The 16,669-nt window shown below is 34.6% G+C and overlaps 1 protein-coding gene across 5 annotated transcripts in view; it reads right to left on the minus strand.

The window, feature by feature from the left end:
• The window catches only part of CSN2 (casein beta), a 115,744-nt gene that overhangs the window by 64,729 nt on the left and 34,346 nt on the right, over positions 1 to 16,669 (minus strand). For 3 of the 5 annotated variants that reach the window (XR_012007195.1, XM_072775279.1, XM_072775276.1), the window contains exon 1: positions 2,089 to 2,183. The exons of 1 other annotated variant lie outside the window; for it this stretch is intronic. The gene's annotated coding sequence lies outside the window, so the exon portion shown is untranslated. Of the gene's footprint in view, positions 1 to 2,088; positions 2,184 to 5,218; positions 5,357 to 16,669 lie in introns of those variants that run through there. One more of the 5 variants, XM_072775278.1, reaches the window with a different exon arrangement.

A 16,669-nucleotide genomic window follows, 5' to 3' on the forward strand; every position in this document is an offset into this window, starting at 1 on the left:
AACTATTTCATTGTGAGACAAATAAGGAAAGGAGAAAAAAGAAAAAGAGGAGGAAGAGAAGAAAGAAAATCCAGCAAAAATACCAACAGAAATACCCATTCACTGTTTGCACACTTATGCCACAATGTAATGTCAGACTTATGATACAGCAATAGCACTTTATTGATGTTTCCCTTGTAATTGCATTTTCAAACAGAACACTGGTTAGTTAAAGAGGAAATGATATCTGTTTTACTTAAGTGTAAAATATCAGGACATGTTCTGGTCCATCAATATTCTAAAATGACCTACTGTCCCTGGAAGATGGCAAGAGAATAAACACAAGAAGGTTATTCCAGTGCTTAGATTTCACTTTCTTGTTTCCCATACTCTCAGGCCATCCCCATGCTTTTATCATGTTAAAGCAGAAAGTAATGAGTGGGATCATGTTGACATTTTGGTGTCCAACCTAAAATATGGGTGAGTGAAGTTTAATTGTAGATTGTAAATGTGTATATTCACGTCTCTCTATTTTTATTACCTGGCAGTTTGGTTTTGTTGCAGATACTGTTCGGTATTGCCCGTAGAGAGTTAGTTCACTTCTTCATGAGGTTATGAATCTCATAGATCTATTACAAGTGTGCCTACTAACATTGCTTACATAAATCAATGAAAAATTAAGGGAGGGAAGAAATTAGGTGAGAGGTAGAGGGAGATAGATAGAAACTACTTAAAAAGAAAGGAAGTCATATGATAATTCTAAATGAAAAAGCAGGGCTGGTTTTTAAAACTCAGGCTTATTTCAATACCTACTAAACCCTTCATATCTTTTGTCCATTGACAATATACTAAAGATTAATTTTGCTTTGCACTTGAGAAAAGACTATATATCTTCAAGGCTTAGAAATCAATGAAGTTATGTTCAATAATTTAAATAATTTCTAATGTCTGGTTCAAATATATCATAGATTATTTACCATTAGGTAAATATTGTCTTGAAACACCTGATAAAAATTAAACCTTCAGTTTATTTATAGGACCTAATTTCTAGACAAATAATACATTATTGAGTCTATCATTTGGTTTCTCAGTCTTTATGCTACACACATAATTGCCTGAAGACACTGTTAAAATGAGATTCCTAGTGCATCTCTAAGCTTCTGATGCAGTGCATCTTGAAAGAGGGCCTATGAATTTCCATTTCCAGAAGTTCTCAGGTTATTCTGATTCTGATGGTCTCATGTATCACTTTCAGTAACAGTGGACTATCATGTAACATTTACAACCTCTAAAAATGATTTTCTGATATTCAGTTCTGACCACTTTGAATTACTTAACCAGTAGAAAAGCAGTGACTTTTTATACAAATTTACCTGGAGACTAAACAAAAATAAATTTCCTCCTTTCTAGTGTAAAATGTACACATGGCTTCCACTGAGGAACATGAGCCCCCTTAAAGGCTCAAGTAAATTCAATTCCAAAACATATGTTTCCAGTTACTTGTGAGGTATGTAGACTAAGCATCTATGGTCATTTGATTTGAAAATAAGAATTATTTTATCATACAGTACTCAATAGATGACTGAATTTTGGCCAAATTTGGATATACATCAAGACTTAAAGCATGCCAAAGCCAATTGAAGAAAACACATTTTAATAGTTTGGAGGAAACACACGAGATGAATGAAGACTCCAATTTTGTTATGACAGTTGTCACCAGTTATTAGACACAAGTAGAATTTTAATAAAATGGTATCATTTTTGGCATAGAGTACTTCCGTCTTGGACATGCATTTGTTGAAATAGGGAGATGCTTTGCTTCAGAAACATTTTTACTCTTTCAATCATTTATTTCTATGCTTGGTTTCCTGCGATTTTCTTTCCCCTTTGTTTTATTCACAGATGCCTAGACTAAGACTGGGATTAATATTTGATGGGTCCATTTGTTTCCTAGTCATCTGCTTTACAATCTCCTATTGTAAAATCACCATGTTCAGTTTATCTTGATTTCTGGGGACAGGTTTGGGCATCATTTTCAGTTTAATAATATGTTCTCATATTTGACATGATTTAGAAAAACAAATGGAGGATTTCAGTGTATTTAAATACCTCGGTCCTCTGGGAAAGCACATCAACTCTTAGGGCTTCAGAACTTTGGCCTCTGACTCCTGAGTCTTCTCTCAGTTAACAGGTAATATGTTCATGTACAATCAAGTATGAGGTTATATTTTAATCCTTTGTGTTTTTTGGAATAAGTTGAAAACTATTTAGAAAACGTATATTACTGCCTAGTGTTTTCTAATGAAAAAACAATTTAAAGACATAATGACCTGATGTGAGGATCTGAAGGTGAGTTCAGGATTTCAGTGCCTCTGAATTGACAGTGATCATTGGACAGAGAGATGGATATGTCAAATGGAGGAGATGTGCTCCATCATCTCTGCTGGTGGGATTTTCTAAAAGCTTTTTTAGTTTCTTGATTAAGTATGTGACATCGGCTTTGTTAAGAATTACTTCTACCTTTATTTTAAAGTTTAAGTTTAAAAGAAAATGGTATCTGAATAGATCAGATCCCTTTTGGCAAACACGTGTATTCAATAGTATTAAGTCACCTTTATAAAAAGTTACTTTATTCCCAGAACTAATCATTTTCCATAATCTTTCCATGCTCTTTTCATCATTCGAAATAGTTTGTTTTTCTGCATAATAATAATGTATAAGGGACTTTTTCATTTTAATAATTCATTTCATTTAACCCATTTTAATTTTAATTTAATTTGGCTGGGAAAAAAAAAAAACCTGTAGTGTTTCAGACTTTTATCATTCTGTTCCTTGGGAACTATTATTTCAAAGCCCTTAATAATGTATCATCTATCTATCTGTCTATCTATCTATGATCACTTCCTGTGAATTTCTCCCAATCTTCTACTTTCAACAAAATGCCAGCTAGAAACTTCCTATTTTGTATCGTAACATGACTGAATATTGGATTTCACAAGTAGATGATAGAAAAATTTCACCAAGAAATATTTAATTCTTATGAATTGTCAAATGCCACAGTCCTGAGTTTAAACTAATGGGGCAAAATAACAGATAAAGAACAAGGAAAGTGCCATTAGCCCTGAGGTCTGCTTTATATGTTAAAGATTTAGAGTTATTAGCAGAAGAACAGTTGCTTCTCCCTGTAGTCGTTACTCTAATGTTCTATCAAAACCAGGGGTTAAGAGAAAAAAGATTTGACCTATTATTTATCTTATATTTGAAAAATTTGGGATCCCTGGGTGGCGCAGTGGTTAGGTGCCTGCCTTTGGCCCAGGGTGCGATCCTGGAGACCGGGGATCGAATCCCACATCGGGCTCCCTGTGCATGGAGCCTGCTTCTCCCTCTGCCTGTGTCTCTGCCTCTCTCTCTCTCTCTCTCTCTATGTGACTATCATGAATAAATAAATTTAAAAAAAAAAAAAAGAAAAATTTTTATTTATATGTCTTCAATTAAGAAATAATAAATCAGGGTTTCTGGGTGGTTCTATTTGTTGAGCATCTGCCTTTGGATCCGGTAGTATTCCAGGGGTTCTGGGATTGAGTCCTGTATGAGGCTCCCAGCAGGGAGCCTGCTTCCCCTCTGCCTCGGTCTCTGTGTCACTCATGAATAAAAAACTAAAATTGAAGGAAAGAAAGAAAGGAAGGAAGGAAGAAGAAAGAAAGAAAGAAAGAAAGAAAGAAAGAAAGAAAGAAAGAAAGAAAGAAACTATTTTTCTACAATAAAATTGGATTCACTTACATATAGAGAATTACAAATACATGTCAATTAATCCCAGATCATGTCAATTTAGTTGAAGCAATTAATATGGAGAATACATTATTTTCACGCATTCAGTTTGCCAAAGTATCTATAGATATTGTCCCTGGAATTTTTTTTTAAGGTTTTATTTATTTATTCATGAGAGACACACAGAGACAGACAGAGACACAGGCAGAGGAAGAAGCAGGCTCCATGCAGGGAGCCCAATGTGGGACTCGATCCCAGGACTCCAGGATCATGCCCTGGGCTGAAGTCAGGCACTAAACCACTGAGCCACCCAGGGATCCCAGTCCCTGAAAATTCTTTTCAATTTGATGCTTCTCTGCCAAGTATCATTCATTATCCAATACCAAGGTCACACCATCTACACTCTTCTCAAGCCAGGAACCTGGTTCCTTTCACTCACTTTGTTAGGAAACCAGTCCCTGTTGCTTGTCATTCTATCTTCTAAACATTTCACTCTGCCTTGATTATCCTCATGCCATTCTGTGGCCACCATAATCTCACAACAATCTAAGGGCTGGCCTGATCCCATCATTGTCTTTACATGCTGAATGATGTCCCTTCTAGCATGCTACCCTCTCCTTCCTTTGTGTTCTTCAGCTGGCTCCCAACACCTCTTTCTTCTATATAGCCTAGTACAACTGTAGCTTTTGCTTTATTTTAATGTCCTCATCCTCTTGGTCTCTTCAAGATGTCCCTTTTGGGTGTTTCTATAGCACGTTTCTATTTCCAAATCGTGGCACCTATCTTGATTTAGCAATGTCCCCTGCCAATCTCTAAGTTCCCTCATGTCAGGCAATGTGCTTCCATTGTCTTTGTCTTTCCAGTGTGTTTCCCAAGGCTTTGGAGAATAGTCAGTCAATAAATGTTTGACTTGCAAATGCAGGAGTGAATATGCTACTGATTTTCACATATGCTTTCACAGGAATCAGCCAAATATGAAGATCTTTGTCTTTGCCTTTGTCATGGCCCTCATGATTGCCATGATTGTAAGTATATCCGGAAATTTTGAACAATATATTCTCAGTAGTTCTCCAAGGAGTCTCCTTATTTCTTGTGTTCTGGTCATTGTTTGTATTTTCTTGATAACAGCTTTATAGATTTTAATATTTTTATTAGCCATTTCTTTGAATTAACCTAGACATTCATTAGGGGTTTAGAATAAATCTTGGGTGCACACACTCACATACACATGCACACACACACACGTTAAATACACATGGACACACAAGTGTAATTAGCTTAATATAAAAGCAACATTTTTAAATGAGCTCCATGCAGCTGTGCAGGTAAGAAGCTAAATATTACAAGGTCTAGACCAACCAAATGTCAGGAGTTCCTGCCTGTATTGTCATTTACTTGTATGTCACTAGGTAAAACTTGACCTATCTGAAACTTTCTTCCTCCTCCACTTCCTCCTCCTCCACCTTCTTACCTCCTTCTTCTCCTCTTCTTCATCCTCTTCTTCCTCTGCGTCCTCCTCCTCTCCTATTCCACTTCCTCCTTCCCTCTCCTTTTTACCTTCCTTCTCTTCCTCCTCCACTTCCTGATCTCTTCCCTCCTCTCCTGTCCCCCCACTCAACTTCCTGTTTCTGTCCTTCCCCTCAACCTTCCCTTTATTCTCCCCTCTTCTTTCACCTCCTTCTTGTTGACTCTTCCTACCTTTGTTTCTTATTCTGTTCAAATAATGTTCTTTTCTGGGTATTCTTTGTGTCTAGTTACTGACATATTCATCAAGAAATAATACTTCTTCAGTCAATCCAACAAGTTCTAGTGGATGTTATCAAAACAAATTGTTTATGATATCACAGTATATAATACTTAGTTTTCTAATAAAAGAACAGAAGTGCAAAAAATAAAAATATAAAAACAAAGAAAAACATAATACCAGACTCTATTAGCACAAAAAATATTTGAACATCAGTATCTCTTAAACTATATAAAACATAGCCATGTTAAAAAAAATTTGTTTTGAAGAAACCCAAAGCTTAGCTTTTCAGTATCTCTCTGTTCACACATGATAGATTTTCCTTCCTTTCACACATGCAAAAAACTTGCACCAGAGTGATTTGATACTGGAATGTAGCAAGTTATTTATAGCAAAAACCTACTCCTTACTCATTTTAAACATGTCATTAAACAACAACAATAAAAACTAATTTAGCATATTAGTTACAAAGAGTTTGTCCTCATTCTGTTTAATCATAATTATGGCAGCTTGGTGCATTTTTGTACTCAATTTGAAGTTATAAAATGAAGATGCTGATTAGTATTTTTTACTTTTTTCCCAGGGAGCTGATTCCTCTGAAGAGGTAAACATTTTCATTCACTTCAGGGAGCAGATTCATCTGAAGAGATAAGACATTCTCATTCACTTCATTTGATAATGAAGACTGTAATGAGATTTTAATCTGTCTCTATTTTAAAGGAGATAGTTTTTTCCTTACCATATAAGTTTTCCCCTGATAAGGTGGTATAGTGCAAACATATTTTGTCCCTGAGTATTTACTCTATAAGAAGAATCAAAACTTCTCTCTGAATCATACCTATGTGTTAAATTGTTAAATGCTCATAACATTTATCTTAATGAAATGTACCAATGATATCTCTTATTATTTTGACATGTCCTATTAATGATAAGGCCTCAAAAATTATTAGTCATTCATAAAATGAAGATGCTGATGATTATTTTTTACTTTTTTCTCCAGGGAGGCTATTTATCTGGAGAGATAAGACATTTTCATTCACTGATAAACTTGATAATGATGCCTGTATTAAAATTTTTATCTGTTCTTATTTTAACAGCGATATCCACGGTTTTATCCCTACCCTGTAAGTATTCCCCTGATATTGTGGTATAATACAAATATATTTTGTCCGTATTTATTCTTTAAGAAGAATCAATACTCCTCTCTGAATCATATCTATGTGTTAGATTGTTAAATGCTCATAACATTTATCCTAATGAAATGTACCAATGATATCTCTTATTATTTTGACATGTCCTATCAAAGATAAGGCCTTAAGAATTATTACTCATTCATAAAATGAAGATGCTGATTAATTAGCTTTTACTTTTTTTCTCCAGGGAGGCTATTTATCTGGAAGATAAGACATTTTCATTCACTGATAAACTTGATAATGATGCCTGTATTAAAATTTTTATCTGTTCTTATTTTAACAGCGATATCCACGGTTTTATCCCTTCCCTGTAAGTATTCCCCTGATATTGTGGTATAATACAAATATATTTTGTCCGTATTTATTCTTTAAGAAGAATCAATACTCCTCTCTGAATCATATCTATGTGTTACATTGTTAAATGCTCATAACATTTATCCTAATGAAATGTACCAATGATATCTCTTATTATTTTGACATGTCCTATCAGAGATAAGGCCTCCAAAATTCTTAGTCATATAGTAAATTGAAGAGTTTAGATGGCATCAAATAAGAAGGATCAGAAGGATAGATGAAGGATATTTGGATTAACACAAGCTAAAGAATATGGAACTTTTGAGAATCAGTAATCTTATTATAAGTCAAGAGTCAAGGTGGCTACGACCTTGATGACGTAAAAAAAAAAAAATTTGTTTTGAAGGAATCCAAAACTTAACTTTTCAGTACCTCTCCCATTCACATATGATTTTCCTTCCTTTCACATGTACAAAAAACTTAATGTAGCAAATTCTTTTTAGCAAAAACCTACTCTTCACTCATTTTAAACATGTCAGTAAACAAAAACTAGTTCAGCATCTCAGTTATGAAGACGTTGTCTTTATTTTGTTAAATCATAATTATGGCAGCTTGGTGCACCTTTATACTTAATTTGGGGTTATAAAATGAAGATGCTGATTATTATTTTTTACTTTTTTCTCCAGGGAGACTATTTATCTGGAGCAATAAGACATTTTCATTCACTGATAAACTTGATAATGATACCTGTATTAAAATTTTAATCTTTCCTTATTTTAACAGCCATATCCACCCGTTTATCCTTACCCTGTAAGTGTTCTCCTGATACTGTGGTATAGTACAAACATATTTGGTCCCTGAGTATTTATTTTATAAGAAGAATCAATACTTCTCTCTGAATCATATCTATGTGTTGAATGGTTAACGGACACCTTGATTGATTGTACTTAATTATGATACACTGGTAAAAGACCCAAGTCTTGGCACTAGTAACAATTATATGGAAATTCATAAGGCCAACCTGAAGAAGCCAACTAATCTCTTGAGACTCAAGTATCTCTGTGTGGCAAATAATTGCCTTGGCCAAAAAGAATAGTTGAAATTCTAATTCTATTAAGTATAATATATGACTAATGCAGTATAGAGGCTACTAAAACACATAGGAGATGGTAAGTCTTCACCTTCTGATTCTTTTGGAGGGTGATGAAGTTAATCGGCTAAGTTAATTGACCATGCTAAATAAGTTAGGAAACTTCATTTATTTAACATTTTTCTTAATGAAATGTACCATTGATATCCTTTATTATTATTTCAGTGTGATAAGGTCTAAAAAATTCTTAGTCATAGAGCAAATTAATGATTTAAAATGGCATCAAATAAGAATCAGAAGGAAAGAGGAAGGATATTTGGATTAACAGAAGCTAATATTAAGGAATATGGAATTTCTAAGACATAGCAAGCTTATTATCAGTCAAGAGTCAAAGTAGAAATTCCACCTAACCTGGAAGTAGCAATTTTCCTTCTCCCTGGAATATTCAAGGATGGGCAAAGTAGGAGCTTGGAGGGAGTATTATAAAGGATATGTAAATCTTTTATAAATGGTTGGCTATAATTAATCCCTCATGTATTATAAAATGATGAAACTGTCAACAAACAGTAAAGCATAAATGCTTTATCATTTTACCTTCTTTTAAACATTTCTCTAAAAAAAATGAAAACATAACCAAAAGTTAGAAAAAACAATCATGTAGCTGATATGTAAGTTCCTACCAAGTTTAACAACCTAAATTCTTAATAGAAGTTAAGGTGAATATTTGCATAGCAATCGTCTCAATTGTCAGCCATTGTCTCTTTCCTTTTGTTTGTAGGCCCCAGCACAATACCCTCCTTCTTCATAGCCATCATTTTGAATATTAAGAACCCTAGGACATGATTATGGAGGTAAGCTGGAACTAGTGACATTTTATAGTCTTCAGAGGTATCAATGGTGGTGTTAAAACTAGAGAAAACAAAAACAAGATATTAAAACAAAAAAGCAGGGATGCCTGGGTGTCTCAGGGGTTGAGAGTCTTCCTTCTGCTCAGGGCATGATCCCAGAGTAGGGATAGAGTCGCACTGGGCTCCTTGCAGGGAGCCTGCTTCTCCCTTGGCCTATGTCTCTGCCTCTGTGTGTATGTGTGTGTGTGTGTGTGTGTGTGTGTGTGTGTGTGTCTCATAAATAAATAAATAAAATCTTAAAAAAAAAAAATGAAAGCAGCCCCAGTTTAGGATTGGAGCCTGGTGTAACTCTCCTAAAGTGTGGTTATTTATCTCAATGTTTCCAAAAGGAAAATGTCCTGGTATGATGAAGGGAGCAAGGATTTGGCTTGGAACACTTTTGTTTGTGTTCTGGTTCTGAGGATTACATTCACATGACCTTGAACTATTCCTTCTTTTATTTTTTTAAACTTCTTTTTCTCAAGGACAAAACGGGTATATGATGACACTTCATCAATTCATAGAATCTGTGAGCTATTAAAAGATATATTACATTAAAAATTAATTAAAATTGCTGTAATTTACAGCTGCAGCCTGCCCTGCCTCTAAATCTGTGCCCAATATTATTTAAAACTTTATCTTCTAAAAATGTAATCTTTGGAGCCACTGCATCAATAATATCTGGGAAATTGTCAGAAATGTAGAGTCTAAAACCTCACCTTGACCTACACAACATCAGAATCTACATTTTAATAAGATCTCTGTATGGTCATAACGCAATAAACTTTGAAACTTCCTAGGGGATTCCGACAAGCAATGAGAATGGGGACAGCTGCTCTAATATAATACCAATAATAAGAAATGGAAGTATTTCCAATTTGATTTTAAAATGTCAATTTTACCTAAAACAATATTAGATGTTCTAAATTCTATGCAAGTTTCAATATTTCACTGAAAACTAAAGCAGTTTTTTTGGAACTAAAAGAAGACTGTCTTGCAATTCAGAGATGAAACTGTTCTAGAGGATTCCATTATTTTTAATTGCACATGGAGAATTCATTCACCTTGAATTCCCTGTTGCCATTAATGACAGAACAAAGAATCTAAACTTGATTCCATAAGCATTATGTATCGCTGAGTATATTAGAGCAAGGAGGAGGAATATACTAAAACTATTATTTGGCAAAAATTAATTTGGATGAAATGAATAGAGTATAGTTGAGCAGAGAAGTGGTGGAACTGATGTCTTGGTGATAGACTCTGGAGAAATATGAGAGAGAGACCCTACGAAAAGGCAATCAATAGATTTGATGCTGGGTTGGATGAGACACTAAATCAGGGAAGGAGGGGGAAAAACAGATGCAAGTTATCAGAATTGGATTAGCAAGTAAAAGTGCTGAGCAGTATGTGACAGTGCTCTGTTGTTGCCCATTTGTTTGCTGGATCTGTTGTCATTCTTCAGGAAGTTCGGCTTAGTGCATGTTTTGCTAGGTTTCAGTAGGGATGTTAAAAATACTCTGGCTATGTTAAGTTTGAAAGACAATAGCAGTTAAATTGAAAAGTGACCAGGGGAGAAAAAGAAGACAATAGAAGTTCATTCAATCCATTTTTCTATAATGATTCGGTATTTTTTAATTCTCCAAAGTAGTAATAAAAGTAATCCCTTGATATGTAATTAATTTGGCTAGGAGATTTGAAGACATGGAAATAAAGGAATTTGTTAAGAGAGTGGAATGAAATATTGGGAAATAAATACAGTTCCTTGTATGCATTTAAGGAAATAAGGGTCAAACAAATTTGTGTTCATTCAGGCATGAGCTGTTACTTGACCACATCATGAGCACTCAGTGAGACAGCCCCTAGAGATACAAGTACCAAGCCAGAGTCCCTGCACTCTACAGCTTATTATCTAGTTTTAAAGATGGATGTAAAAACAAGCAAGCATCAGTCAGAATATCATTTCACAAAGAAGTGTTGTGAGTGGATGGGTTCCTCAGGCCTATCAATACCAGCAGGTCCATGGCACCTGGAGGGAGAAGGATCTAAACAATGAAGAAGGCCATTGAGGAACTACCAAATTAATTTAGGATGAGAAATAAAAGTTTGAGGAAAAAAAGAATAGGGATAGCAGCAATTTACTGCAATACAGAGTCTGATTGTGCAAGTTGTGTAGAATGATACTGGTGAAGCTATTTACTGTGAATAATTTTAACCATGGCAGGTTTTGGTCAGGGATCCTTTGTCATCAAAACAAACCCAAAGGTAAATAAGGAGAGAATTTCGTTAGACAAAGTCCTTTGCTTTGGGAGAACACTTAAATCTCAGAAATCTGCAAGTTTCTCAAAATCCAATAGAAATGGCTTTTCTTTTACAGGCTAGAGAGAATTTAGCAAAGATCAGCAGAAACTTTTGAGGGGAACTTAAGCAAGCAATGAGAGATGGCCAATAGGGTGTGACACAAAGCGCCTACTGTGGCTAGCCCATTCTCTGGAACATCTGATAAAGGGCACACTCCATCTTTAGTGCTTGTTCAGGCTTGGGGGAAAGCAGAGCTCAAGGAAGGAGAGAAGCCTGATAAATATTTAATTTGGCAAATAGGCATCTGTGAACACTTAGTCAGTCTCAGAGGATATCTAGATGCAGTTTGAAAAGAAGTGTTAGCAATGTTTGATATTTAATTCAAATTTAATAAAAATAATATTTCTCTTTCTCCACAGGCTTGGTGGAAAGTCCTATTTGCTTTCTTACTCAAAATGATTCTTCCTAAAGAAAAATCCTTTAATCATCTAGTAACACTTATTAGCCCCAATATACCACATACACCCAAAGTATTTGTAAAATTATGTTTTGGAATTTAATTTTTTAACAATACAGTTTTATTTGCATTATATTATGCGTTATATCACAATTTAAAAATAATTGGATCCATCATAATTTCTAGATTTTCCGTAAGAAAAAAGAAATCTAATCAAATAATGTTACATGGACAACACACACCAGAGATTAATGATCAATATTTTGAAAATAGTAATAGTAGTCTCTGAACTATTGGAAAATCTCCTTTTCTCCTCTGTGTTAATAACATCATAAAAATGTTTAAAAACCTTATGCATAATAAATTGATTATCAAGCATATACAAGTTCTCCCATTGTATTTGTTTCTGGGGTAGCCATTACAGATTATCAAAACTGGTGGCTAAAATCAACAGAAATGTATGCTCTCACGGTTCTGTTGGCAGAGGCTTGCTCTTTCTGACAGTTCTAGGGTTCAATCTTCACCTCTACCTAGTTTCTAGCAATTTATTGGCAATCTTGGAATTCCCTGGTTTGTAAATGTGTTATTTCAATCTCTGCCTCTCTTGTCTGCAAGCAATCTTCTCCTTCTGTGTGTCTCTCTTCTTATGAAGATACCAGTCAAATGCACTACTTTTTGTTTGACTGCAAAGAATCCTGTCATTGCAGTTTCCCTTGTAGTATTCCATTCTGTTTATTTCCCCTTGGCCTCCTTCCTTTCGCACTCACCTAGGCTTCACCTTGGATCATTTCAAATTTTCTCTTCATATCACATTGACTCCCTGCCTTTGACAGTCCGACCTGGAAAAGCCTAACCCCGGAAAATCTTTAAAAATCTACTTCTTGGGACCCCTGGGTGGCTCAGTAGTTGAGCGTCTGCCTTCAGCTCAGGGCATGATCCTGGGATTCTGGGATCAAGTCACACATCGGGTTCCCTAAACGGAGCCTGTTTCTGCCTCTGCCTGTGTCTCTGCCTCTCTCTCTCTGTGTGTGTCTTCATGAATAAATAAATAAAATCGTTTTTTAAAAATCTACTTTTGCCACTCCTTTCCCTGGCAGCTACATTATAAAGGATAAAAAAAAAATCTCCCAACTATGTAATTGTCCCCTTTTAGCTTATGTTTTCTATTCTTTACTAGACACTCAGAACTGCTCACCAAACATTTCTTTGTTGGCGTTAGTTAGCTGTAATTTCTTTTTTGTTCTTCTCAAACCAAAGGCATTTGGTCCTGTTAATTAAATCTTCCTGATCAGAAGCCTCTTTGTTTCTCTTTCTTGAACTACTTCTATATATTCTACGCCCACTCCCTTTTCTCAGAATCAATGCTGGTATTCTCCAGGGTTCAGACCTCTGCCTCTTTTTCTTCTGTACACCTTCTTCCTCTATTATCTTGCCACTCTGAGGACTTAATTCCCATCTATTGTCTGACGGTGCCCCATGTTCAGACACGATCCTGCATTTCAGCCTCCAAATTTAGACTGACATACCCAATTGTATGCTAGACATCTCTGTATTTTTATATTTCCCAAATTGCAATGTAAACTTTGTGAATATGTGTTCACTTGAATCTCTTATCCACAGAATGCATCTATTGGAACTCACATTTTGTCCAAATTTATCAGGTTTCTATTTTTTTGTCATATTAAGATGAAACAGGGACATATTATATAATGTAGCTACTTTTGCAGATAACTATATAGGCTTCTAGGATTTGAGCTCTCCCCTGTGACTCACCGGACTCTTAACTTTTCTCAGTTGGATAAGGTAACTCTGAAAGACTTTTTCCTACTAACTGGAGTAGTTAAAAAAAAAAAATTAAAGTGGAAAAAGGTAATATAAAACCTCAGCAAGTACTACATCCTTAGGACACCGTTCTTAATGAAATTGCATTGGCTCTTCATTGAGTACATGCCTTCTAAATGAAACACCCTTTCATTTGCAAGGACATGGAATTGAGTAATGGAGACAAAAGTACTTTATTTCTCTCTTTATTACCAAGTTGTAGGACATGTTCTTCCTCATCAGTCTTCTAAAACCATCTCCTGTTTGTGGAGTATGAGATTATAGTTAACATAAAAATACTATTTTTGTGTTTATCATTTCCTCTTATTTCTGCTAAGCATAATTTGTGCACTTTCTATATCATTAAATTAAAAAGAAGAATCAATAATGCCTATACATTTCAATGTTCCAAGGTAAAATAGGGATATAGTTACATTTAGCTTTAGTTTTTACACTTCTTCATTTAACTGACAATAGCTACTTGTCAATTTCCAAATGTCTTATATATATTTAAAGATATAGTCTCTTCATTTTTATATTACTCTCCAAAGGGTCACCTAACTCATATATTGCCAGTGCCTTTACAACTAACTGTTGTACACATGATTAAATGAAAAAGCAAGAATGAAAATAGAGATAGAAAGAAAGAAAAAGTAAGAGAAAAAAAGGAAATCTGGTCAAACATACCATAATCCACTTCAAAATTACTAGTCCAGGGTGCAGTTTTCTTTAAAAAGTATTTATGAAGGGTTAATGAATACTTATGAAGGGTATAATAAAGATTACGCTCATTGGGATAAACATATATCTATAACATATAGGGATATCTTGTGAAAATTTTTGATATAAATTATCTAGTTGCCTCCTTCAAACATAGACCTTTATCTCTATATTAGCTAAAAAGGAATTAAGGGATATAATTTCTGGTCCGACTCTGGAAACATTTCCTTAAAACCTGTGATACAAAATCAAACTTCAAGTTTAATTTTGAGTTCAAACCAATAGGCAAATAGCATATTTATGAGTCTAACATATTTAACCAAGACAAATGGCAATAATATTCTGTTTTCACTACACTCAATCATCCAACCAAAGGAATTAAATTAAGGAAATGAATTTGTTTAAAGGTGTGATAGATATTTTTCTATCACAAGTAAATATGTCACCAGCCTCACTTGAAGGACATGAGCCTTCTAACACCCAAACTGAGTGGATTAAATTTCACATGGTAAGATTCAACTTAAGTGTGACATGAATAAATTTCTGACCTAAGGCATATACTTTGTTGAAGACAAATTTATCAAAGCAAATCTATTGGGACATTGGGTTTTGGTAGGAGCTAAATTTATTTTATTATAAAATGCTGATAGAGAGTGAATGGGTGACGGGCACTGGGGGTTATTCTGTATGTTAGTAAATTGAACACCAATAAAAAAAAAATGTGTGTTTAAAAAAAAAATAAAAAAAAATAAAAATAAAAAATAAAATAAATTTTTCAACCGGAAAAAAAAAAAATGCTGATAGAAAACAAAATAGTAGAAAATAAATATTGATTTAATAAATCAAAAAAAGTATGGTCAATAGTCAAATATTAATTTCAATAGCTAAAATAAATAACAAGGCTCCAATCTTATTTCAATGTTTATTTTCAAATATGAGAAAATGGAATTAATAAAATTTTGAATTTTCCTTTTGATACAAGGATGTCTACCTTGCACTTTAAGTTTTAAAATATAAAAGATAGTATTTTATAGAAACACATATAGCATTTCAACTCATTTCTACACTTGCTTTATTCTAACACTGTTTTTCTCGTTGACCTCCTTTGTGGAAAATATTGAGGCCATTAGATCATCAAATGCTTAGTCAGACCCTTCTATATAACTCAAACTGAATCTGAATATTAGCTTTTCCTTCCAGTCTCAAAGTTATCTACTTCAAAGGGAACTTCTCTGCCTTTTTGTTTCCTACTCAACCTATTTTCTTAATGATGGCAACATTGATAAAAGTAAGAAAGACAATTATAATTTTAAAAAAGACCACACCAAAAAGGAGAATTACAGACCAATATCCCTGATGAACATGGATGCAAAAATTCTCAACAAGATACTAGCCAATAGGATCCAACAGCACATTAAGAAAATTATTCACCATGACCAAGTAGGATTTATCCCTGGGACACAAAGCTGGTTCAACACCCATAAAACAATCAATGTGATTCATCATATCAGCAAGAGAAAAAACAAGAACCATATGATCCTCTCATTAGATGCAGAGAAAGCATTTGACAAAATACAGCATCCATTCCTGATCAAAACTCTTCAGAGAGTAGGGATGGAGGGAACATTCCTCAGCATCTTAAAAGCCATCTACGAAAAGCCCACAGCAAATATCATTCTCAATGGGGAAGCACTGGGAGCCTTTCCCCTAAGATCTGGAACAAGACAGGGATGTCCACTCTCACCACTGCTATTCAACATAGTACTGGAAGTCCTAGCCTCAGCAATCAGACAACAAAAAGATATTAAAGGCATTCAAATTGGCAAAGAAGAAGTTAAACTCTCCCTCTTTGCCGATGACATGATACTCTACATAGAAAACCCAGAAGTCTCCACCCCAAGATTGCTAGAACTCATACAGCAATTTGGTAGCATGGCAGGATACAAATCAATGCCCAGAAGTCAGTGGCATTTCTATACACTAACAATGAGACTGAAGAAAGAGAAATTAAGGAGTCAATCCCATTTACAATTGCACCCAAAAGCATAAGATACCTAGGAATAAACCTAACCAAAGAGGTAAAGGATCTATACCCTAAAAACTGTAGAACACTTCTGAAGGAAATTGAGGAAGACACAAAGAGATGGAAAAATATTCCATGCTCATGGATTGGCAGAATTAATATTGTGAAAATGTCCATGTTACCCAGGGCAATGTACACGTTTAATGCAATCCCTATCAAAATACCATGGACTTTCTTCAGAGAGTTAGAACAAATTATTTTAAGATTTGTGTGGAATCAGAAAAGACCCCGAATAGCCAGGGGAATTTTAAAAAAGAAAACCATAGCTGGGGGCATCACGATGCCAGATTTCAGATTGTACTACAAAGCTGTGGTCATCAAGACAGTGTGGTACT

Source organism: Canis lupus, chromosome 14 (genome assembly GCF_048164855.1).
Source record: "Canis lupus baileyi chromosome 14, mCanLup2.hap1, whole genome shotgun sequence".
Lineage (NCBI taxonomy): Eukaryota > Metazoa > Chordata > Mammalia > Carnivora > Canidae > Canis > Canis lupus.